This window comes from Equus caballus, chromosome 6 (genome assembly GCF_041296265.1).
Source record: "Equus caballus isolate H_3958 breed thoroughbred chromosome 6, TB-T2T, whole genome shotgun sequence".
Classification (NCBI taxonomy): Eukaryota; Metazoa; Chordata; class Mammalia; order Perissodactyla; family Equidae; genus Equus; species Equus caballus.
The window spans coordinates 37,137,913-37,162,267 of NC_091689.1; the positions used below are offsets into that span (position 1 = coordinate 37,137,913).

General features: G+C 34.3%; 1 non-coding gene and 2 pseudogenes across 1 annotated transcript; 2 read left to right on the top strand and 1 right to left on the bottom strand.

Annotated features, from left to right (window-relative positions):
- Nucleotides 1-1,210: 1,210 nt before the first annotated feature.
- LOC138924889 (olfactory receptor 4C16-like) lies at nt 1,211-2,140 on the top strand (annotated as a pseudogene).
- A 2,188-nt stretch (nt 2,141-4,328) lies between these two features.
- Nucleotides 4,329-4,458, top strand: LOC138924919 (small nucleolar RNA SNORA18). The gene has a single exon (XR_011440266.1). It is a non-coding gene; the product is annotated as a small nucleolar RNA SNORA18 (small nucleolar RNA).
- Nucleotides 4,459-8,119: 3,661 nt separating this feature from the next.
- On the bottom strand, nt 8,120-9,261 carry LOC138924526 (olfactory receptor 4C16-like; annotated as a pseudogene).
- Between the last annotated feature and the right edge of the window lie 15,094 nt (nt 9,262-24,355).

Sequence of the window (24,355 nt, forward strand, 5' to 3'; positions counted from 1 at the left end):
CAACTTTTAAGACAGTGTATTGAAGGATTGAAGAGGAACACAATGAGATATGTAAGCCTTCCAAATTTTTTATTTGCATATAGTCCCTTTCAAAATTATCTTGAAAAGAAAGATGTAGATAAAAAGTTTTTTTCTTAGAAGTGAAGGCAGTGATAGTATTCCTTTCTAAGTTTGAAAAAAGAGAAATATTCATTGAAATAAATTAATTTTCAAAGTTAAATCATCACTGACTTAGCCAGGACAGAAATAAATTGAATGAAGTCAGTTACTGACTGTCCACTACTCTTGTTGTCTAAAATTATATCTCCTTCCCTCCTCTGAATCTCTGGTTTGTAACAAGAACAAAGGAGTTTTCAGGTGCTTGGATAATACAAACTCTACTGGAGATTACAACCATCATCTGATGCTACATGAACTGCGTGGTGTCCTCCCAAAATCACTTCAGATGTAAAATGTTTAAGTTAAACAGTTGAATTATGAAAACAAGAACTGTTGAGTTATAACACCCTTCTTTCATTTTTATGCAACCTTAGAGACTTTGGGTCCTCTAAGGGATGTCTTTCAGAAATGGGAAAAAGGAAAAAGTAGAAATAAGGATATTTGAGATATTGCCAACTATTAAGGAATATTCACTTCTCTACATTAGTATATATCAAAGGCTAAATATCAGAAGAGCACCACAAGGTAACATCATATTATTTAGAGGATATAAGTACTTCCTGTTTCTCGTTTCAAGCTCTAATATCTGGAAATTAGCATACAGTGAAGGGACGCATAATATATATTAAAAAATAGACTTTTGTAGAACTATGTGTAACACACAATGACAAATATATGTGTAAAGAAGATATTCTTTATGGGTTGGGGCTGAGGTATAATTTTCCATTTATATTATGAACTTCCAAAAGTAGTCAGATATATCCAAAATCCCAAGTGATACACCATCCAAACATGGATGTCAATTTATTAAATATCAAAAAATAATTAATTTAATAATAAAATGGAGCCAAATTGCAAACTGTGGAACAAAGTGTTGAGGTGAGTTACTAAGAAGCAACAGTTAAAATGCCCATGATAAGGAAGATTTATTTTTCTTAAAATATCCATAACATCATATATAACACTATATGTTACACATACAACCCTGAAGTAATTCCCTTATATTTTGCAGATGAACCATTTCACACTCCTTCTTCTCATTCAAGAAATCATGCAGCTGAATAATAATGTGACTGAGTTCATTCTGCTTGGGTTAACCCAGGAACCTGTTAGGAAGAAAATAGTGTTTGTCACTTTCTTACTTATCTATTTGGGGACTTTGCTGGGTAACTTTCCGATTATAGCTACCATCAAGACCAGCCAGGCATTTGGAAGTCCAATGTACTTCTTCCTTTTCCACTTATCTTTATCTGATACCTTTCTCTCTATATCCAGAGGCCCTAGAATGGTTGTGGATGCCCTTTTGAAGAAGACCACTATCTCTTTCAATGAGTGCATGATCCAAGTCTTTTCATCACATTTCTTTGGCTGCCTGGAGATCTTCATCCTAATTATCATGGCTGTTGACCGCTATGTGGCCATCTATAAGCCCCTACATTACACGATCATCATGAGCCATCAAGTCTGTGGTGCATTGGTGACTGTAGCCTGTGTGGGGTCCTGTGTACATTCTTCAGCTCAGATTTTTCTGGCCTTGAGTTTACCCTTCTGTGGTCCCAATGTGATTGATCACTATTTCTGTGACTTGCAGCCTTTGTTGAAACTTGCCTGTGCAGACACCTATGTGGTCAATCTACTCTTGGTGTCCAACAGTGGGGCATTTGTACAGTGAGTTTTGTCATGGTGATGTTCTCCTATGTTATTGTCTTGCGTTCTCTGAGAAACCACAGTGCTGAAGGTAGGAAAAAAAGCCCTCTCAACCTGCATTTCTCATGTCATAGTGGTCATCTTGTTCTTCGGTCCTTGCATATTTATATACACAAGGCCTGCAACCACCTTCTCCATGGAGAAGATGATAGCTGTGTTTTATACAATTGTTACACCTTTGTTCAATCCTCTGATTTATACACTGAGAAATGCAGAAGTGAAAAATGCCATGAGGAAAATATGGAACGTGAAGTTGATCTCAGGTGACAAATGATTAATAGAAGTTTCAAATTTTCTTTATCATTAGGATTGATCAAAAAAGTCCATAGAGAATATTATCCTCTTATTGCAGAGTTAACATGATCCTAAAGTGGGGCATAAGAATTAGTTTATTCAAGAAGATACGCAATATGAACACATATGCTGATTAGCATTGAGTCAATTTTCTATAGAAAAAGAGACAGCCCCAGGTAGAAACAGTCATGTAAGACACATGCTTTACTCTGCCTCTCTTGCATGCCTAATAGCACTGTGTTTTGATCTAGTATTATCTCTGCCCTTCCTCATATTGATTCTTTGTGTTCTCTATTTATACTTACACTTCTGTATGCTTATATCCATAGCCTGGCAAGGTTTCCTCCAAACTGTTCATTTATTAAATACTGTGGGATCATAATGTCTGATCATGAACCTTCAACTTGGTTGCTCCTCCTGACAGAAAGAAAGCACCAGATTTAAATAATTATAGAAACTTCATGTTGTAAAGGACAAGACACATAATGTAGATAATCTCTCTTCTATGTCCTGTGGTTATACTTTGAATTATTATCATATGTTTACTAAGATCCTTCTAGAAGAGTGACAGAACACTGTGAGAACATTCACCCTTCTGAAGGAGTCTTTTTTATCTTAGGAAGGTTCTGATTATTTAGGTTATACTCAATATTATTCTGTTTGTAAAAATTACTTTTTGCTCATAAAATGATACATTCTAATTTTGGGGAATTTTAAGTTTTCTCTTGAGTCATCCGAATTATAATAATTTGTTCATAAGATCACGTTCTTATGATTACGGCATAGATGGCCCAAATTAATATGGATATATTTATATGGCCTACAAGAGTATATGCAATTGATAGTAGGGAACTTGAAAATGAGAATTGATTAAAGATAGAATATTGTAACCGGAGGAGGATTTTTAGGCTTCGGAGCAGAAGAGTTACATCACTGATACGAATTATTTTAGTTAGATTTAATATAATCGAGAAAAGAGAGTAATTTGAATGAAACTGTGATATATGAATGAAAACTATGTTTATGCAATGGAGATGGATATCACCATTTGTCACCATCCATCAACACCACAGACTAATTGTATGAACAGTAAGAATCTTCTGATTTCAATTTCTATTTTTATTTGTATTTTTATCCATAGAGAAAATTCAATGAGTATTTTTGTTTATTTGGAACTTCTATCTCTATTTATAAATTACTTAATTATATTAAGATTACTAGTTTTATATTAATTTTATTGTACCAGGAACTTTAGAATTTCTTTAGCTTGAGAAAATGATCATCTATTTCTCCATGTGGGAATGTAAAACTGTGAATTCCACAATAAATTCTAGTGACATATATACATCCCTTTTTTTCAGATTCTATGAATTTCAAGGCTACTTCATCTCAAGCATTTATTACTGATCACAGCTGCTGGAGTTTGATTCTTCTTTTGTAAGCTTTGCAAAATAGTCAATTCCAGTTGGCATAGTTTTAGTTGATGTCTTCTATTTCAAGACAAAGTAATTATGAAAAGGGGTGTATATTTGACCCAATTTAGGTGCCTCCTGACATACACTCTATCTAATATGTCTTATGGACATACTTTTAACACAGAGCTTCCATGCCCACTGTTGCCATGTCTCCTGCCCATAGAGATTATGGTCTAATTTTTGTCCAAGATTTTATAGTAAAGATGACAGAACTGTAAAGATGACTGAATATGCAACCTAACTAGGAATTTGTTGTTGAAGTCAGTATTCTGATAAGAAAAGAGTAGGATTCTGACATCTATACAGACATAATTGTGCAGGGCAGGGTGAAAACCATGAAATCACAAATTATCTTGCATCCTCCTGATTATCATAAGTAGCTACCTCTCCCTTCAAAGAGAGGAAAGAACAGTCTTCCTTAGCCTAGACACCATGCCATTACCTTATTTGAAGAAGTTGTCATGCAATGGTATTTGCTTTCCTCGTGGGCTTCCTCCTACACCCCTTATTGCTACCAACCAGCTAACCAGGGGAAAGCTGCAAGAAAGTCTAAGCAAGAATATGCATTCTTGCTCTAGGATAAAATGAAATGCATGAGAAAATTGCAAGATTTTGTTGCTAAGTACAAGTGTGAACCATGGGAGCACTTCATTATGGGAGATGTTAACACAGAATGGAAAATATAAATCTTGAATTAAGGTCTATCCAATGGGGCTTTTTCTGTAGACTCACATTATTGGAAATGCCTTGTCAAGTAACTATGTGGTTTGCTTTACTCACAGAACTATTTGTTAGATCTGTGGGAAAGAACTACAATACAGAGTTCCTAAAAGTATAAAAGACCCAATAGTTGACTTTTTTAAATCTTAGGTATTGACAGTATCTTAAATATCTGTACTATTCTTTGGTGTGGAAGCTTAGGAGTGAATATGATTTGAACTTAATTCATATTTAGAAGACCCTAAAGTAAATTTCTTGAAATTAATTCCCAAAGTTTCTAGGTGGGACATTTTTGAAGTGTGTCATCAATATATCCATATTCAAGTGGAGACAAAATAAACTCAACTAAAAAATTGTGGGCTGACTAACATGACAACTGTGGATTAAGCATGGGTTATATTTATTTGTTTATTTATTTTTATCTTTTTTTACCATACTTAGAAATGTATATTACAAGTGTTCTTAAAGACTTCTCTACATTCATTACAGAATGGTAAAACTTCCATTCACTGATATAACACTGTTCTCAATGCATCTTTTCAATTCTTTCTTTTCTAAAGGAATCATATTATAATATATAAATGTACCAACTTAACATATGCACCTTAAATGTACACCACGTTATATATCAGATATACTTCATCTAAAAAAAAGCATAGGGTCTTTGTCAAAGGGCTGTTGCGTAGATGAATCTTGACTCAAATTTTGGTGGAACTAAAGTAAGCTTGATGGGCAGTGGAAGGAATTATATGTAAAATTCCCTAAATAAAAATTTATTGACTTTAATGAGCCATAAGAAATGACTATATTCGGCCATTTGTGACAACCTGGATGGACCTTGAGGGTATTATGCTGAGTGAAATATGTCAGAGAGAGAAAGTCAAATTCCACATGATCCCACTCATAAATAGAAGATGAAAACAACGACAAACAAACACATAGCATTGGAGATTGGATTGGTGTTTACGATGGGGGAAGCGGGGGAGGGCAAAAGGGGTAATTAGGCTCACATTTGAGGGGATGGAATGTAATTAGTTTTCAGGTGATGAACATGATGTAATCTACACAGAATTCAAAATATATTATGATGTACATACACAAATACAAAATAAGAAAAATAATTAGGCGTTAATAACCATAAACTTCCCTCTTACCAATACTTTTGGGACATCCTATAATTCCTAGTATGTTACGTTTTCATTTTAATTTGTCTTAGACATTTTCCAATTTCCCTTTGATTTCCTCTTTTGCTCAATGTTTATTCAAGCGTGTTTTATTTTAATTTCAATGAATTTGTGAATTTTTCCATTTTCTCTTGTTATTGATTTCTTTGTTTCACTCCACTGTGCTCAGAAAAGGTATCTGGAATGATTTCAATCTTCTTAAGTTTGTTAAGACTTATTTCATGCCCTAACATATGGTCTATCCTGAAGAAAATTCGGTGTGATCTTTAAAAGAATATGTCTATTGCTAGTGTTGGTGGAATATTCTGGATGTGTCTGTTAGGTACATCTCACCAATAGTGTTGTTCTAGTCTGTTCTTTCCTTATGATTTTCTGTTTAAATGTTCTGTCCATTTTTGTAAGTGGGATATCAATATCTTCTATTGTTATTGTATTTCTGTGTATTTATCACTTCAGATCCATCAATATTCACTTTAGGTATTTTGATGCTCTGATTTTGGATGCATATATATTTATATTTGTTATAATCTCCCATGGAAATGACTCTTTGTCATTTGTAATGACTTTCTTTGTCTCTTTTGCCTATTTTATATTCAATAATAGTTCAGTCATCCTGCTCTCTACTGGTTACCAATTACGTGGAATATCTTACTCTATCATTTCATTTTCAGTCTATGTGTGTTCTTAAATTTAAAATAGGTCTCCTGTAGATAGCAAATAGTTAGATTTTTTAAAAAAAATTTTAACAGTGTGGAGCTTCCTCAAAACATTAAAAGTAGAACTACCATATGATCCAGCAATTCCACTTCCTGATATTTACCCCAAAAAAGCAAAATTGCTAATTCAAAAAGATATATGCACCTGCATGTTCATTGCAGCATTATTTACAATAGCCAAGATATGGAAACAACCTAAGTGGTTGAATGGATTTAGAAGATATGGTATATATACACATGCAAATATATGCATATATATGCAAATTATCCATGATCAGTAACATCAATTAAGTTAATGCTTGAAATTATATAATAATATCTCAATTAAGGATTGTTTTCATACAGAAAACACAATCTTATATATATTCATTAATGGTATTTATATAGCACAGAAGAGTAAACTAAAAAACTTGGGGATATAAGTATGTGGCTTAATAATATATACTTCTATTACATAATAAATTAGTATAAATAATTCAAATAAAATATTTTAAATCATGGTGATATGTCAAATTTTCCCTTGTGAATGTAACTTTTTAAAATAGGCTTTCTTTTTTAGTGCAGTTTTAGGCTTACAGAAAAGTTTCACAAAAAGTACAGAGAGTTCCCACTTATCTTCACTGTCCCCCTCAGTTTCCCCATTTGCTGACACATTGCATCAGTTTGGTATATTTGTTACATTGGTAAACCAATATTGTTACACTTGTACTAAAGTTCATAGTTTACATTAGGGCTTACACTTTGTATTGTACAGTTTTATGGGGTTTGGGTTATGCAATATGTCATGTTTCCATCATTCCAGTATCATAAATATTTGTTCTCCTTCACTAAAAATGACTTGTGCTCCATGTATTCATCTCTTCTCCTCTCTCATTGAATCCCTAACAATGACTGTTTTTTACAGTTCCCACAATTTTGCCTTTTACAGAAAGGAAATTTATAATTCATAACTGTCATGTAGATATTGCCATTTTGAAACATAAATATCCTTCTTAAGGTTATCTCATTCATTGTTTTTTTCTATTAATATTTTAAAATTCAATAACATCAATTGATTACTCTCTCTACTTGTAGACCACATTAATATATCACCCTTAATTTGGACCAGCTATCCTACAATTAATTCGCATGATTCAAAAGAAAACTTAATACCACCCCCTGCTCCGAAGAAAGAATCAAGTTGGGAGTATAAAGTAGATTTTACCAAAAGAATGCTATTCTACATACAAAACCAACAGTCGCAGCCTTCCTAACATCCAAGATGTACCTCAGGAGGGTGCATATTCTCACAGTTCGAGAAAGATCTAAGAAAACACAAGCTTAGAATTTGCAGTAAACGCTCAAGAATTGGAAAGAGGATTACTAGATTTTATCTTCTTCCTTGCTACATGGACTTTTTACAGTTATTTGAATCTGATACTTTCTGCTGAATCAGGAAGAACAATTAAGTTGAAGGTTGATGATCAAATGTGTCGAGACAGAAGTGTCTAATAAATGAAACCCTTTGGAAGAGGTATAAGTAGCCAGGCTGTAGATATAAGCATGGGGAGGAGGTTAATCTAGAAGCAGAAAGCATCATTACTCACCATTATGAAGAACAGCTAAAACACTAGATAAAAACCATAGGTGACACTAGGAAGGCAAAAGTCAGAGAAACAGCAGTGAACCACTAAGGCAATGGGCCTTCCATACCAGACTATACCTGGTGCTGTCACTTCCCCTTCATAAATTTGACTCGATACTAACCAGCTTATGGGTTCACATTCTTTATTTTCCTGAAGGAAGTAGTTCTCAAAGTTAGGATTGTAAAACTCCACAATAAGAATATCATATTCTCTATGAACTTTTGGGTCAATCCAAACTATTAAGAAAAATTTAAAACTCCCATTCTTCTTTTGGCATCTGAGACGATCTTCTTGTTCCACAACTTTCTCATTGCATTTTTCACTTCTCCATTTCTCAGTGTACAAATCAGAAGGTTGAACAAAGGTTTTCCAACTGACAGGTGTCATCATGTCCATGCGGAAGGTGGTTGCAGTGTATGTTTATATAAATATATAAGGACCAAAGAACACGATGACCACTATGATGTGGGAGATACAGTTGCAGAAGGCTTTTCTTATTCCTTCAGCACTGTGGTTTCTCAGAGAACGCAAGATGATAACATAGGAGAACATCACCATGACAAAACTCACTATACAGATGGTCTCACTATTGGACACTAAGAGTAGATTTACCACGTAGGTGTCTGTACAGGTAAGTTTCAACAAAGGCTGCAAGTCACAGAAATAGTGATCAATCACATTGGGACCACAAAAAGGTAAACTCAAGGTCATAAAAATCTGAGCTGAAGAATGTACACAGGACCCCACCCAGGCCACAGCCACTAGTGAACCACAGACTTGATAACTCATCTTCGTTGTGTAGCACAGGGACTTACAGATGGCTACAGAGTGGTAAAAATGCATGAGAATTAGGATAAATATCTCTAGGCTACCAAAGTAATGCATTAAAAAGACATGGATCATGCATTCACTGAAAGAGACAGTGGTCTTCTTCAAAAGGTCAGCCACAATCATTCTAGAGGATATGGACGTAGAGAAGCAGGTGCCAGATAAGGATAAGTGGAAAAGGAAGAAGTACATTGGACTTCCATGTTCCTAGCTGGTCTAATAATCAGCAAGTTATCCAACAATGTACCCAAATAGAAAATCAAGAAAGTGACAAACTGTTTTCTTCCTTACAGGACCCTTAGTTTACCCAAGCAGAATGAACTCAATCACATTATTGTTCAGCTGAATGAGTTCATGAATGAGAAGAAGGGATGAATGTGAGCCAAATTGTGTGAAAAAAATAAAGGAATTAATGTAAGTTGTGCCATGAGATATTATGGGATAGTTAAAGCAAGTTAATTCTTGGTACTATGGGAAATCATGGAATATTTTAAGCAAAATTAAATACTCTTCATGAAGTACATTCTGACAGAGTTCTCACCGTCAGTTCCATACTTTGTTCCTAAATTTTTAATGACCAGTTCAGTGGGCACATTGAGTCTCAAATAAACTTGTGGATGTGATAATTTTCCTACAGTACTCTTGAAATACAACCCTTTTTTAGCTTTGACATTATGTTGACTAATTTTGCCAATTTAATACATACAAAATTAAGAGCTAACCCTCATTTCATTATTTACTTCAGTTTTATCTCTCTTTTATTTAACTGCTGCCAGTCCTCTTCTTTTTGCTGAGGAAGACTGGCCTTGAGCTAACATTGGTGCCCATATTCCTCTACTTAACATGTGGAATGCCTACCACAGCATGGCTTGCCAAGTGGTGCCATGTCTGCACCCAGGATCCAAACCGGCAAATGCCAGGCCGCCAAAGCAGAACGTGTGCACTTAACTGGTGTGCCACTGGGCTGGACCCTTCAGTTTTCTATTTTAGTCAGTCTTGGAGCCCATGTTTTGCATGGTGCATCACTTGGCATTTAGGATATACATGACTACCCTTGTAGGTTCAAGAATAATAATAAACAATGCACATATCACTCCCAACAAGATAAAGAATGTGTTCTTTATATAGTCCTTTACAACATTGTTACAAACATTTATACAAATAATATATTTGCTAGAAATACATAAGATTCTCCACTTCTCTACACATTATATCCCAGATATTCCACTTGAAAGGAGAAACAGGAAACACTTATAGTCTTTGAATAATCTACTGCAAACTTTAAGCACTACTATGATATTAGCCCTTGGAAAATACTAATAGAAATGAATGCTCTAATTGTTAATATATCAAATACCCCCATTTTTATCTGTCTTTCATCAGTTTCTGAAAAGCGCCCCTTAGAGCTCCTGAAGTGACACTCCTAAATTAAAGAAGGGATATTACTTAATAGTTTGTTGTCACAATTCAAGTTTTCAGCTTAAGCATCATAGACCTAGAGTGGTTGTGTGTTTGGGTGTATCCAAGAAAATGGTTTAGGACCAAATCTTGACTGTAACCACCCAAACTCCACCTTCATGAAACAATGAAACGGAGTAGAGAAGAAGAAAGGGCAGGGAGATGTGGCTTTAGAAAGAGGGATATTAGATCGTCAGTAACTGATTTTTTTTTTTTATTTCTGTCTTAGCAAAGTCAACGGTTATTAAATGTTGAAGTGTGACTTCTTTCAATGAAGATTTCTTTTTTTTCAAATTTGAAAACAAATATTATCATCGCCCTTATTTCCAATACCAAAGTCTTTCTCCAGATACTCCCTGCTAAGTTGATATTGGACGAGACACTGTATGAAAGTAAAAATATAAACTGAAATAAAGTATATTTAAATATAATCTGGAAGACTTTCTTATCCTATTGTCTCTCTCCCCAGTCTCACCCAAAATTTCAATATATTGTCTTGGAGGTTGTGAGTTGGCAAATGCTCAGCCTGTGATAGATTAACTAACACACAATCACTGTTATATATTTTTCCCTCTTTTAGTACATTTTCTTCTCAATAGACTTGAAATTTCCCTCAACTCCCTCCAAATCAAAAACAACTCTTGGGAAAAGACCTGATGAGGTTATTCACTTTGGAGTGTCAATGATAAAAAAAAAAAAAAGAAAAGTCTTTTTGTACTTTGTGATCCAGGACAAACATCTGAAACTATAAGAGAAATGTGTCTTGGCATCATAACCATTACAATGAGTTTATCATTTCCTTTGTTCACTTAAATGAGAGATGTGTCCTATAATATTAGTATTTGAAACTGTGGTAGGCATTGGAAGCAAGATGATGTGAAATTCTCTCATGCTCTATTCAGTCAGTGATTTTGGCCACACACTAGAGAGTGTAGTTTCTGGTGTGGGTATTATCAATTCTATTAACCTGTCTCTTTCCAGGATAAATTTAATTCTTTCTTACAGTTGGACATATATACTTAAAATGACTTATATAATATTTTTATAATATTTTATTAATTTATAATTTATATTTATACATAATTATATTTATTATGTATAATAATATATACAATAATTATAAATTACTTTATTTATTTATAATATAGTTATAAATAATAAGTATATTTAATTTGTTTAATAATAATCGTGGATCTTTATCAAATATTTAATCAATAGTTTCATGATGACATTAAAAGTCTAGACCCAAATCTGCATATGCAACACTCAATTCTATCCTTTCATGATCCAAACAATTTAGACTACTTTAGTCATATATTTATTAATTTCTCTGAGAAATATTCTCTGTGGCCTCAAGCATACATCAGGGAGACTCCTCCTGTGTTAAACAAAAGAATTTTAATCTATTTTGCAATTTATAATACCCTCTGATCTAGAAAAAGGACAATATAGTTCTCACATCAACAAATATTTATTGAATTATGTGTATAAACAGGGTATGTTCACCATGTAATGGGGCTATACTAAGGTTAGTAAATATAACAGGTGTGATCTCTGTAATAGAAGTAATGTACTAGCCAAGGATTTAAAATAACTAATTGTAGCAGCAACTCACATATAATATAGAGGAAAATTGGCAAAGATGTTAGCTGAGGGCAAATCTTCCTCAGGAAAAAACTTAAATAAAAATAAAAAATAAATAGTTGTACAGTATGCAAACTCCTCTTGACCTCTCCTTTCTTGCTGTAATATCTTTCTATTTCTAGCTGCTTCAACCTTCTGTGAACTTTAGGATCAAAGTGCTGAGAAACATCCTTTAAATGGCTTTCAGTGATTGCCTGTGAGAAGGAAAATCCATTCTCCTGTTCTCTAAACGCTTGCTTTATAGCTTTTCTTACAATAGTAGATACTATTGCCTTAACGCAAAAAAAGAATGTGCTTATTTTAGGTTCCTTCCTGGAGTTAGAATATTGAAAACGATGTGCTCTCAGGATTTTATTCCACATTGTTCCACCTCAATGTCTTGTACTTTGGGGTGCTCAGTAAGAGCTTTTAAATTGAATGTTTTCTACTACCCCTTAGAACATGATCATATTTACCTTATTCTTGTTGCGCCTACTGATTACAAAACACATTCACAACTTAAATTTGCTGTGGCTTTCTGTCTACTGTGTAGGTTAGAGAGACAAATATGCTTCCAATTTATAGAGCCAGGAGAAGGAAAAAAAAAACCCTGAGATCAATTATAAATAACTTTTGAATAATTGTACAACTGGAGTAGAGGATGTCATACTCTGAAGAGTACCACGTGGCATGTAAGACATTGAAACTGTGATACCCATAAAATGATCATATTGAAGCATTTTTTAATGAATCCTAAGTCCTTAGGGGTGCAAGAAGATCCATTTTTCATATATTCCCAATATTTATTCTTGTTTTCATGTGTGATATATGTATAATCACGTCAAATTTTTTTTCGAAGGTGTGTTAACACCTTTCATCAGGTTCTCAATGGAATCTGATACAACAGGTTACAACGATCCAAAGACAAAATGGCATTAGTAACCTAGCATATCTTCCAGTAACTACTGTAGTAACCTCAACTCTTCAAACAAGATAAGGCAACTTTGAAGTGGCTAAATTTATCAAAACAAGGATAAGAGAATGTGTTGGTTTAGGAATGGGTGCATGGCAAAGAAGTATTTAGAAAAAAAAGCAGGTGGGAAAACGTGGAGAACTGATGATGGTGAAATACAAGTTGTTAGGTGGCTCCTTCTGTGTTTCTGTTTTACTGCAGATGCTACAGTGGGAAGCACTTGGGTACTGTCTGTTCAACCATCCACGCCTCCCTAGTTGAGCTACACTAGCTTCCTATTTTTGGGAAAATCCCTATACTTACTTTATTTCTACACAGAATTTACCATATTCTGTGAGAATGTTAGCAAGTTGCCCTGAGATTCTTTACCCCTTAAATGCCCAAAGAAAAGAGTAACGTAATTTATTCTTCTGAGCTCCTCACTCTGGGTACTGACTCACGTAATTTCTGCTTATCTGTTCAGGAGATGGCCTGGAAACAGCTTTAATTGAGAACCAAAATTTCATCATGAATCTCATACCCACTACTTATGTTTTCTATATCTGTTTGTCCCTACTTACATGAAATTAATATTTATTTGTTCCTCTTTTCAAATCTTCTAAAGAGAGCAGGAGTCTTGTGGAGAGGGAAGTAGATAATATCACATGTGGAACAACATTGGACAGGGACAAATGTTGATGAAAATGGAAGATTTTTACCCAAAATATCTTCAGTAACTCCCCTCTCACATATTGGCAAGTTATCTTTCAGTTTTTAGCCTCCTCATTATCATAATTTCTGAGCTTTCTCTGATAAGTAGTCAGCTTTTAAATTAAATCTCAGAAATGTGTAAATTGCAAATTATATTCTTATGGCATCATATTGGAAGCATACAGGGAGTAGTAATCTTATATCCTGATACAGAAACTCTATTAAAAGTTGTCTTTGGAGATGGAAAAGTCAGCATTCTCCAGAAGTTACCTGTAGGTCACTACCTCTATTATCCTTTCCTAGAATTTCTAACCAGGCACGTCATTTCTAACTTTCTAGAATCCAAATCTCTTAGTGAGTATTCATCTTGTCACACTACGTTACATCAAAATCATGTGTTAAATTTTCTGCATTCTGCCATCTCTAGAAACTGTAATAAACCTTAACTCAGGAAATACATTCCTCTATCCCTATACTGCTTTTCACATGATGCCTTTTCACAGACGTGGTGGTCATACAAGATTTATTGAGTTCAAATGATCATTTTTCCTCAACAATTATATTTATTCTATTTATTTCTTACGTTAGCAGCAAATCTCAAAAAAAACTAAGTTCTTTTTTCTGTTCCTTTCTCACTGTATGTGGAAACAGTATAGTTAAAATAAATATAAAAATATATTAGAAAATTATTTTAGATTATTTTATAATGATGCATCTGTGTGTAAAAAGATGGAAATATCTGTAAATTATCCATTAGAAGACTCTCTGAATTAGTGTCAAGTCTGACCATTCTTTTTCAATAGGGGCATTCTCATAGAACACTGAAAAAATATTGCCTGAATTCCAGGTGGAATATTTTAAAAAATAATGATGTAAGTTGTTAGCCTCCTGTATTATTCTCTAAAGTTTTCCTTATTTTGTTAGTCATAAACATCCCACATGTAATAAACTTAACTTTTGATGTGTCTGTTCAGCCTACAAGAATAGCAAATTAATCTACCTCATGCTTGTTAACCACATACAAAGATTCAGAATTGTTAGATTCTTCAAACTGACCAAAACTACCAGGGAAAAAGAAGAATAAAAAAATAAATGGTGGGAGGATGACAAAGAACAGAAAGAAGAAAAATAGTGTCACTTAGAAAAAAGGAAGTAGGTCACCCAGAAACAAATCTGCTCCAAACCAGAGCCCTAAATTACCACTCCTTGCATTTCTCAGTGGAAACTTTTCAGAACAGAAGAGTGTGAGATGATATATTCAAAATGCTGAATGAAAAAATCGCAAATGAAGAATTCGATACCCATAAAAAATATCTTTTAAGAACAGAGATGATATAAACACATTTCTACACAAATAAAACCTGAGAGAGTTTGTCACCACCTGACCTGACTTACAACAAATGCTAAAGGGTTTTCACATTTAAAGGAAAAGACAATAAACAACATGAACACATATGAAATTATAAAACATTTTATGTAGTTACATATGAATACAAACGCAGAATACTTTACTAAAGTAGTAAATCACAATGCATAAATTAATTTAATCACAGTGTATAGATTTCTCTTAATTTTAGTGTAAACATTAAAAGACAAAAATTTTAAGAATAACTATAACTGTGAAAGTTGCTTAATAGAGATAGCATAAATATATATAAATTGTGACATCAATAACATAAAATTATTGTAAAATGTGAGGGGTGAAGTAAAAATGTAGATGTGGTTGATGTTAAGATGTCACCACTAAAATATACTATTCTAATATTAAGATACTTTATGTGTCTCACAGTAACCACACATAAAAACACCTATAGATGATACAAAACAGAAAAATGGAAAGGAATCAAAGAATATGAGTACAACAATTAACAAAATGGAAAGGAAAACAGCAAGAGAGGAATAGAGTAACAATTGCAAGACACTTTCACAATAAATAACAAAATGGCAATAATAAGTCATTTCCTATCAATGATTTCTTTGTCTATTTGGATTAAAATCTCCAATCAAAAGATATAAAGCAGCTGAATGGACTTTTTAAAAGAGTAAGACTCTACTATATGCTTTCTATAAGAAAACCAACTTCAGATTTAAGGAAGTGAAAAGTCTGAAAGTGAAGGCACAAAAAAAATACCCAATGCTAGTAATAAATAAGAGGGAAGAGCTGTGGCTATAATTTATATTTGACAAAAGAGTCTCTATGTCAGAAATGGTTAAAGGAGAAAAAGAAGAACATGATATAATGATAAAAGGATCAATTCATCAAGTAAACATAACAATTATAAATATATATGCATCAAACAGCAAAGCTCATAAATAAACAAAAAAATAATATGACTGAGGGAAAAAGAGAGAAAATATAATAATATTAGGATACTTCAATACTCCCATTTCAATATTGGATAGAACATCCAGGCAGAAAAACAATAAAGAAACAGCTGAATTAGACAACCCAAAAAGTGAAATTGAACTAACAGACATACACAGAACTTTTCACTCAACAGTAGTGGAATACATATTAACTAAATAAACCCAAAAAATAGCAGAATAAAGGAAATAGTAGAGACTAGAGAAGAAATAACTAAAATAGAGAAAAGAAAAACAATAGAAGAATCAATGAAAATAAGATTTTTTTAAAGTTAAACAAAATCAATAAAGCCTTAGCTAGAGTAAGAATAAAAGAAGGCTCAAATAAATGAAAACAGAAATGAAGGAGGAGAAATTTCATGGGGTGAAAGAAATATTAAGAATCATTAGAGACTATTATAAAGAATTATGCACCAGCAAACTGGATAACTTAGAAGAAATAGATAAATTCCTAGAAGCGTATAACCTACCATGATTAAATCAATAAGAAATAGAAACCCTGAACAGACCAATAACAAACAAGATGATTGAATCAAAAATTTTCTAACAAATAGGAGATTGTTGGAAATATAGTGGCATAGCAGGCCTCTGAATTCACCTCATCCTGGGGATATAACAAATCTACAACTATCAATGGAACAATTACCTTTCAGAGAGAACAGGAAACTGGACAAAAAGAACCTTCACAGCAAGGGGCAATACTGACAGACGTGCAAGAGACAGAAATATCCCTCTGCTGAGGAATAAACCACATTCTAGCCACAGTACTCATGGCCAGGAGCAAACTTAAGATACAAAGCCTTTCCTGCAGGAGTTGTGGAACTGAGCAGGAGCGCTCTGCCACAATAAGCAGCCTTTGACTTAAGCACAATTGAGATGAATGCCACAATACGTGGCTTTGCTGGCTATTAAAACCAATCAGGATACCCCGAGCAAAGCTATTGAACATAAGCAAAAGTAAAGTCTGCTCTTAGAGGGGCTATGCACAGCTTGACCCATTCCTGAAACCAACACAAATCACCAGAAAGAAAGGTACATAGTCTTTCGGTAAAAGAGACTTGATAACCTCTGAGCACATCTCCAAGAGTCAGGCTAAAGCTGGGCCCACCTACACAGGGACTGAGACATTGGCAACATCTATTATTGTGATGTCATACAAGCGTGCTGATACAGACACTAGCAGATGCCATTGGATTCCTTCGTCTCCTGTTTGTGCAGGGATTTGCTGCAGCCATTAGAGCACCAATTTAATCCAGTTCAGCCAGGGCAGGCAGACCACCTGGAAGACTGGTCCTGCTCACCAGAAGGCCTGCAGGGAACTGATGGGCCCACGTAGGTGGGGCATACGGGACTTCCGCAGTGAGTTGAGTGAGTCAGTATTGGCATGGCAGGAAATGCACGTAAGACAGGACAGCATTGGTTGGATGTGTGGACCCATACGTGGTGGGCGTTGTCGGTGGCAGCAGATTTGTGCCATTGGCCATCTCAAACAGCCACACAGGGTATCTGACCCACACTCCAACACCTGAAATGATTTTGTGATGCCATGCCTAGGAACAGCTCCACCCAGCTGCACACCTGACAAACCTAACAACAGCCTCTGAGACCAGAGGCCTACAGCAATTGTGAGCCCCTGAGTCTAGCAACCAATCATGCTGAGTGTCTGACTCACTTAACAGCAAAACAGCAGCAGTTATGTGCTATTAGACCTTGAAGGCAGCTGTGCTGGGGCTTTCCCCACCCAATGATGTGAATAAAGTGACCATAGGAGCTGCACACAGCTTAGAATTACAACCAGCCATCCTGGGGGCCAGAATCCACAGCAAGAGTAACCCTGCCACAACAGAAGGACACATGTAGCCTTTACAGGGGAAACCCCTGCAACATTAGGAACTGGTGACAAGATGGAATCAAATTACTGGGCTCCATAATGTATCTCTTATATAAGGACACAGTGAGAGCTGATCCATCTAATACATATATATATAAGCACAGAGAATTAGGCAAAGTGAGAATACAAATTAATATATTCCAAAAAATAAACAGGAAAATCCTCAGAAAAAGAAATAAATGAAACAGAGATAAACAATCTACCTGATAAAGAGTACAAACTAAGACTCATAAGGATGCTAAATGATCTTGGGAGAAGAATGGGTGAAAACAGTGAGAACTTCAACAAAGAACTGGAAAATATAAAAACAACAAATCAGAACTGAAGAATATCATAATTGAAAAAATTCATTAGAAGAAGTCAATAACAGAGTAGATGACACAAAAGAATAGATCAGTGAGCTTATTAGAGAGTGGAGGAAATCACCCAAGCTGAAAAGAAAAAGTAAAAAAAGAATTAAAAAGAATGAAAAATAGTCTAAGGGACCTGTGGGACAGCATCAAGCACACTAACATCTGTATTATAGGTGTTCCAGAAGGAGAATAGAGAGACAAAGGGGCAGAGAACCTACATGAAGAAACAATAGCTGAAAAATTCCCTAGCATAAGGAAGAAAACAGATATCCAGGCCAGGAAGTGCAGAGAACATCAAAAAAGATGAATACAGAAAGGTCCACATCGGGACAAATTATAGTTAAAATGTCCAGAATTAAAGACAGAGAATCCTAAAAGCTGCAAGGGAAAGTAAAAAAGATACATACAAAGGAAACACCATAAGTATATAATCTGACTTCTCAGAAGTAAACTTAGAGGCTAGAAGGGAGCAGCACAGTATATTGAAAGTGCTGAAAGGAGGAAACCTACAACCAAGAACACTATACCCAATAAATTTATCTTTCAAAACTGAAGGAGACATAAAGAGTTGTCCAGAGAAGCAAAACCTACAGGAGTTTGTCACCACTAAGCCAGCCTTACACGAAATGCTAAAGGAATTTATTCAAGTGAAAAACAAAAGATGACAAATAGGAATAAGAAGATTATCAAAGGAAAAAATCACTAGTAAAGGCAAATACACACTAAAGGTAGTAATTAAACCACCTATAAAGCTAATATGAAGATCAAAAGACAAAAAGTAGTAAAATTATCTATTTCCATGATAAGAGATTAAGGGATAAATACAGAAAAAGAGAGGTTAAATATGATGTCAAAAGCATAAAATCTTGGGGTAGGGGAGTAAGAATGTAAAGTTTTTCAAAATAGGCCTATTTTAAGAGACCATCAATATAGATTGCTATTTTCATAGGTTATTATGCATGAACCTCATCATAATCACAAACAGAAATGCATGATAAATACTAACAAAATTGAGAAAGAACGCAAATGTAATATGAAAGACATCCATCAAATCACAAGGGAAGACAGCAAGAGGAGAAGAAAGGAACAGATAACTACTACAACACTCAGAAAAATATGTACTAAAATGGTGAGAAGTATACTCTTAAAAATAGCTATTTTAAATGTAAATGGGATAAATACTCCAAAAAAGACATACGGTGACTGAATGGATAAAAAATCAAGACCCATGTATATGCTGAAAAAAAAAAAGACACACTTCAAACCTGAAAACACTCAAACTGAAAGTGAAGAGATGGCAAAAGAAACACCATGAAAATGCTAATGAAAAGAAAACTGAGGTGGCAATAATTATAGCGGACAAAAGAGATTTTAAAACACAAAATATAAGAACAGACAAAGAAGGGCAGTGCATAATGATAAAGAAAAAAATCCAACAAGAAGATATAACACTTATAAACATATATGCACCCAACATAGCAGCACCTAAATATATAAAGCAATTATTATCAGACATAAAAGGAGAAATGGTAACAATAATAGTGAGGGACTTTAACATTCCACTTAAATCAATGGATAGATCATCTGAACAGAAGCTCTATAAGGAAACATTGGGCTTAAACGACACATTCGATAGATAGACTTAGTAGATATATACAGAACATTCTATCCAAAAACCACAGAATGCACACTCTTTTCAAATGCAAAGGGAACATTCTCCAGGATGGATCACATATTAACATGAAAGCAGTGTCAATAAATTTAATATTTTATTAATACTAAGTATCTTTTAAAATTTATTTATTTTCAGATGTTCATCATAATATATTTCAAATTCTGTGTAGGTTACATCATGTTCACCACCCAAAAACTAATTATATTTCATCCCTTCACATGTGACCCTAATCACCCCTTTTGCCCTCCCCTCTCTCTCCCTATGGTAACCACCAATCCAATCTCCAATGCTATGTGTTTGTTTTTAGTTGTTTCTATCTTCTACTTATGAATGAGATCATACAGTATTTGACTTTCTCCTTCTGACTTATTTCACTCCGCATAATACCTTCAAGGTCCATCCATGCTGTGAAATATGGCCGGATTTCATCATTTCTTATGGGTGAGTAGTATTCCATCGTGTAGAAATACCACATCTTCTTTATCCATTTGATCACTGATGGGCACCTAGGTTGCTTCTATGTCTTGGCTATTGTGTATAATACTGCAATGAACATAGGGGTGCAAGTATCTTTATGACATTGTATTTTCAAGTTCTCTGGATAAATACCCAGCAGTGGAATAGCAGGATCACATGGTAGATCTATTCTCAATTTTCTGAGGATACTCCATACTGCTTCCCATAGTGGCTGCACCAGTTGTTGTATTCAAAAGGACTCTGCTGAGACCAATGTCAGGGGCCAGTCCTGTGGTGTAGTGGCTAACTTCACACACTCCACTTCAGCAGCCTGGGGGTTTGCAGGTTCAGATCCTGGGTGTGGACCTAGCACCACTCATCAAGCCATGCTCTGGGGGCATCCCACATAAAGTAAAGGAAGATTACCAACAGACATTAGCTCAGGGACACTCTTCCTCACACACACACAAAAAGACCAATGTCAAACAGCATATGACCTAGGTTTTCTTCTAGGGGCTTTATGGTTTCAGCTCTTACATTAAAGGCTTTAATCCATTTTGAGATAGTTTTCATGTATATTCTAAGATAATAGTGTACATTCATTCTTTTTCATGAGGCTGTCCAACTTTCCTAACACCATTTATTGAAGAGACTGTCTGTTATCCATGGTGCGTTCTTGGCTCCTTTGTCAAAGATTAGCTGTTCATAGTTGTGTGGTTTTATTTCTGAGCTTTGAATTCTGTTCCATTGATCTATGTGCTTGCTTTACCCCCGGAATCGTGCTGTCTTGATTACTACAGCGTGGAAGCATATTTTGAAATCAGGTAGTGTGCTACCTCAAGCTTTGTTCTTTTCCCACAGGATTGTTTTGGCTATTCAAGATTTTTTGCTGTTTCATATGAATTTTAGGATTCTTTGTTCTACTGTGAAAAATGCCATTGGGTTCTGATTGGGATTGCACACAATATGTAGATTGCTTTAAGTAATATGGGCATTTTAACCTTGTTAAATCTTCCAATCCAAGAGCAGGGAACGTCTTTCCATTTCTTCATATCTTCTTTGATTTCTTTCCATAATGTCTTATGTTTTTCAGTGCATAGGTCTTTCATCTCCTTGGGTAAATTTATTCTATTTTATTCATTTTGTTATGAATGTAAATGAGATTGTATTCTTGATCTCTCTTCCTGCTAGTTTCTTATCAGTCCATAGAAACACGACTGATTTTTACATGTTGATTTTGTATCTTGTAACTTTGTTTATGATTTCTAATCATTTTTTTGTACATTCTTTAGGATTTTCTGTATACAATAATGTTATCTTCAATAGTAACTGTTTCATTTCTTTCTTTCCAACTTGGATCCATTTTATTTCCTTTTCTTGCTCAATTGCAATGGCTAGGACTTCAAATTCCATAATGACTAAGTGTGACAAGGGAGGGCATCCTTGACTTTTTATTGTTCTTAAAGGGATAGCTTTCATTTTTTCACCATTGAGTATATGGGCTGTGGGTTTGTCATATATGGCCTTTATTATGTTAAATTACTTTCTTTGTATAGCCATGTCATTCAGAGTTTTCATCTTAAGTGAATGTGGAATTCTGTCAAATGTTTTCTTTCTGTCTATTGAGATGATCATATGATTTTTATTCTCCTTTTATTAATGCGATGTATCACATCAATTAACTTGTAGATGTTGAACTATCCCTGTGTCCCTGCTATAAATCCTACTTGATCATGGTGTAAGATCCTTTTAATGTATGGTAGTATTGGATTTGCTAATATTTTGTTCAGGAATTTTTCATCTATGTTCATCAGTGATATTGGCCTGTAATTTTCCTGTTTTTTGTTGTCCTTGTCTGGTTTTGGTATCAGGATAATGTTGGTCTCATAAAATGAGTTTGAAAGTGTTCCATCCTCTTCAATTTTTGCAATATTTTTCGAAGGATGACTATTAAATCTTCTTTGAATATATGGTAGAATTCACCTCATCCTGGGGTTTCATACTTTGCGAGGTTTTTGATTATAGTTTCAATATGTTCACTTGTGATTGGTGTATTCATATTCTCTATTTCTTCTTGATTCAGTTTTGGGAGTTTGTATGATTCTAAGAATTTACCTACTTCTTACAGGTTTCTCACTTTTTGGTGGATAGTTTTTCAAAGTATTCTCTTATATTCCTTTGCATTTCTGTGGTATTTATGGTAATTTCTCCTCTTTTATTTTTGATTTTATTTCAGCCTTCTTTCTCTTTTACTTTGTTATGTGCAGATAAAGGTTTATCAGTTTTGTTTCCCTTTTCAAAGAATGAGCTTTAAGTTTGAATAATCACTTCTATTGTCTTTTTAGTGTCTATTTCTATAATTTCTTATCTGATTTTTATTATTTTCTTCCTTCTACCGACTTTGGGCTTTGTTTGTTCTTCTTTTCCAGTTCTTTTAGGTAATTAGTAATGTTAGATGGTTTATTAGAGATTTTTCTTGTTTCTTGAGGTAGCCCTGCATTTCTCTGTACTTCCCTTTTAGTACTGCTTTTGCTGCATCCCATAAGGTTTGATATGCTATATTTTAATTTTTGTTTGTCTCCAAGTATTTTCTAACTTCTCTTGTGATTTCTTCATTCATCCAATGGTTGTTCAGTATCGTATTTTTAATCTCCACATATTTGTGACTTTTCCAGCTTTCCTCTTGTAGTTGATTTCTTGTTTCATATCATTGTGATCAGTAAACAATCTTAGGATTTCAATCTTCTTGAATTTATTGAGACTTGCTTTTTCCTCCAACATACAGCATATCTTTGAGAATGTCCCATGTGTGCTTGAGAAGAATATGTATATGCTGCTTTTGGATGGAATATTCCATAGGTATTTATTAAGTCCATCTGGTCTAGTGTTTCATTTAAGGCCAGTGTTTTCCCGTTGACTTTCTATCTAGACAATCTATTCATAGATGTAAATGGGATGCTAATCTCCCCTACTATTATAGTGTTGCTGTGAATTTCTCCCTTTTGTTCTATTCAGTTGCTTTCTATGTTTTGTTGCTCCTATGTTAGGTGCACATATATTAATAAATGTTATGTCATTTGTGTGGAATGTCTTTATTTATCATTGTTTAATGCCCATTTTTGTTTCTTTCTATCTTTTGTCTTGAAGTCTATTTTGTCTGATACAAGTATGGCTACACCTGCTTTCTTTTGTTTGCCATTTCCTGGGGTATCATCTTTTATCCCTTCACTCTGAGTTTGTGTTTGCCTGTATAGCTGAGATACGTTTCCCAGAGGTGGCATATTGTTGGCTCTCATATTTTAGTCCATCCAACTCTCTCTGTCTTTTGATTGGTAAATTCAATCCATTTACATTTAGAGTGATTATGGATATATGTGGGCTTTATACTGTCTTTTATGCTTTGTTTTCTGGCTTTTCTATTCATTCATTTTCCTTGTATTTCTGTCTGCCACTTCACTTTGGTGGTTTTCTGTGATATGTTTCTCAGGTTCCTCTTTTTTATGTTTTGTGACTCTGCTCTAATTTTTTATTTTATAGTTACCATAAGGTTTGCATAAAAGACGTTATAAATGAGACAGTTTTTTCATGCTTGTAGCATTTTTTCTGCATTGACCTTTGTAGGTTCTGTCATTTTCTCTTCTCCTTCTGTTTTTCTTGTCACAAGTTATCTCTTTTTGTATTGTAGGTTTCTTACCAAGCTAAGATGGTTACAGTTATATTTGAGGCTTTCTTTCTCTCCAGACTTGATGTTATAATTAAGTGTTTACTAATCTCTTCTGATATAGAGTATAATTTTGGTGAAGTCCAATTAATCCTTATTTTATTGTTACACATGTTTTTGTGTCATATATAGTGTACTCATCTGATGGCAACGTCTAGTCACCATTCCACACTCATCTCCAGGGTCTTCTCTCAGCCCCCTTGGTTGGCTGAATTTGTATGTCAAAGGTAGAGCCAATGCTTCCTAATGAGCTGTGCCCTTTCCACATGAGCATCAAAACATTTATGTATTTGATACACCTATTTGCACAAACTATGCCTACAATTCAAGTTCCTTGGGGACGGTAGCCATATTTTATTATGAGTTTAAACTCATTTAGCTAGGAGCTATTATTTTTATTATAATGTAGTATAAGAAATATTGGCTGAATAAAGAATTGAATG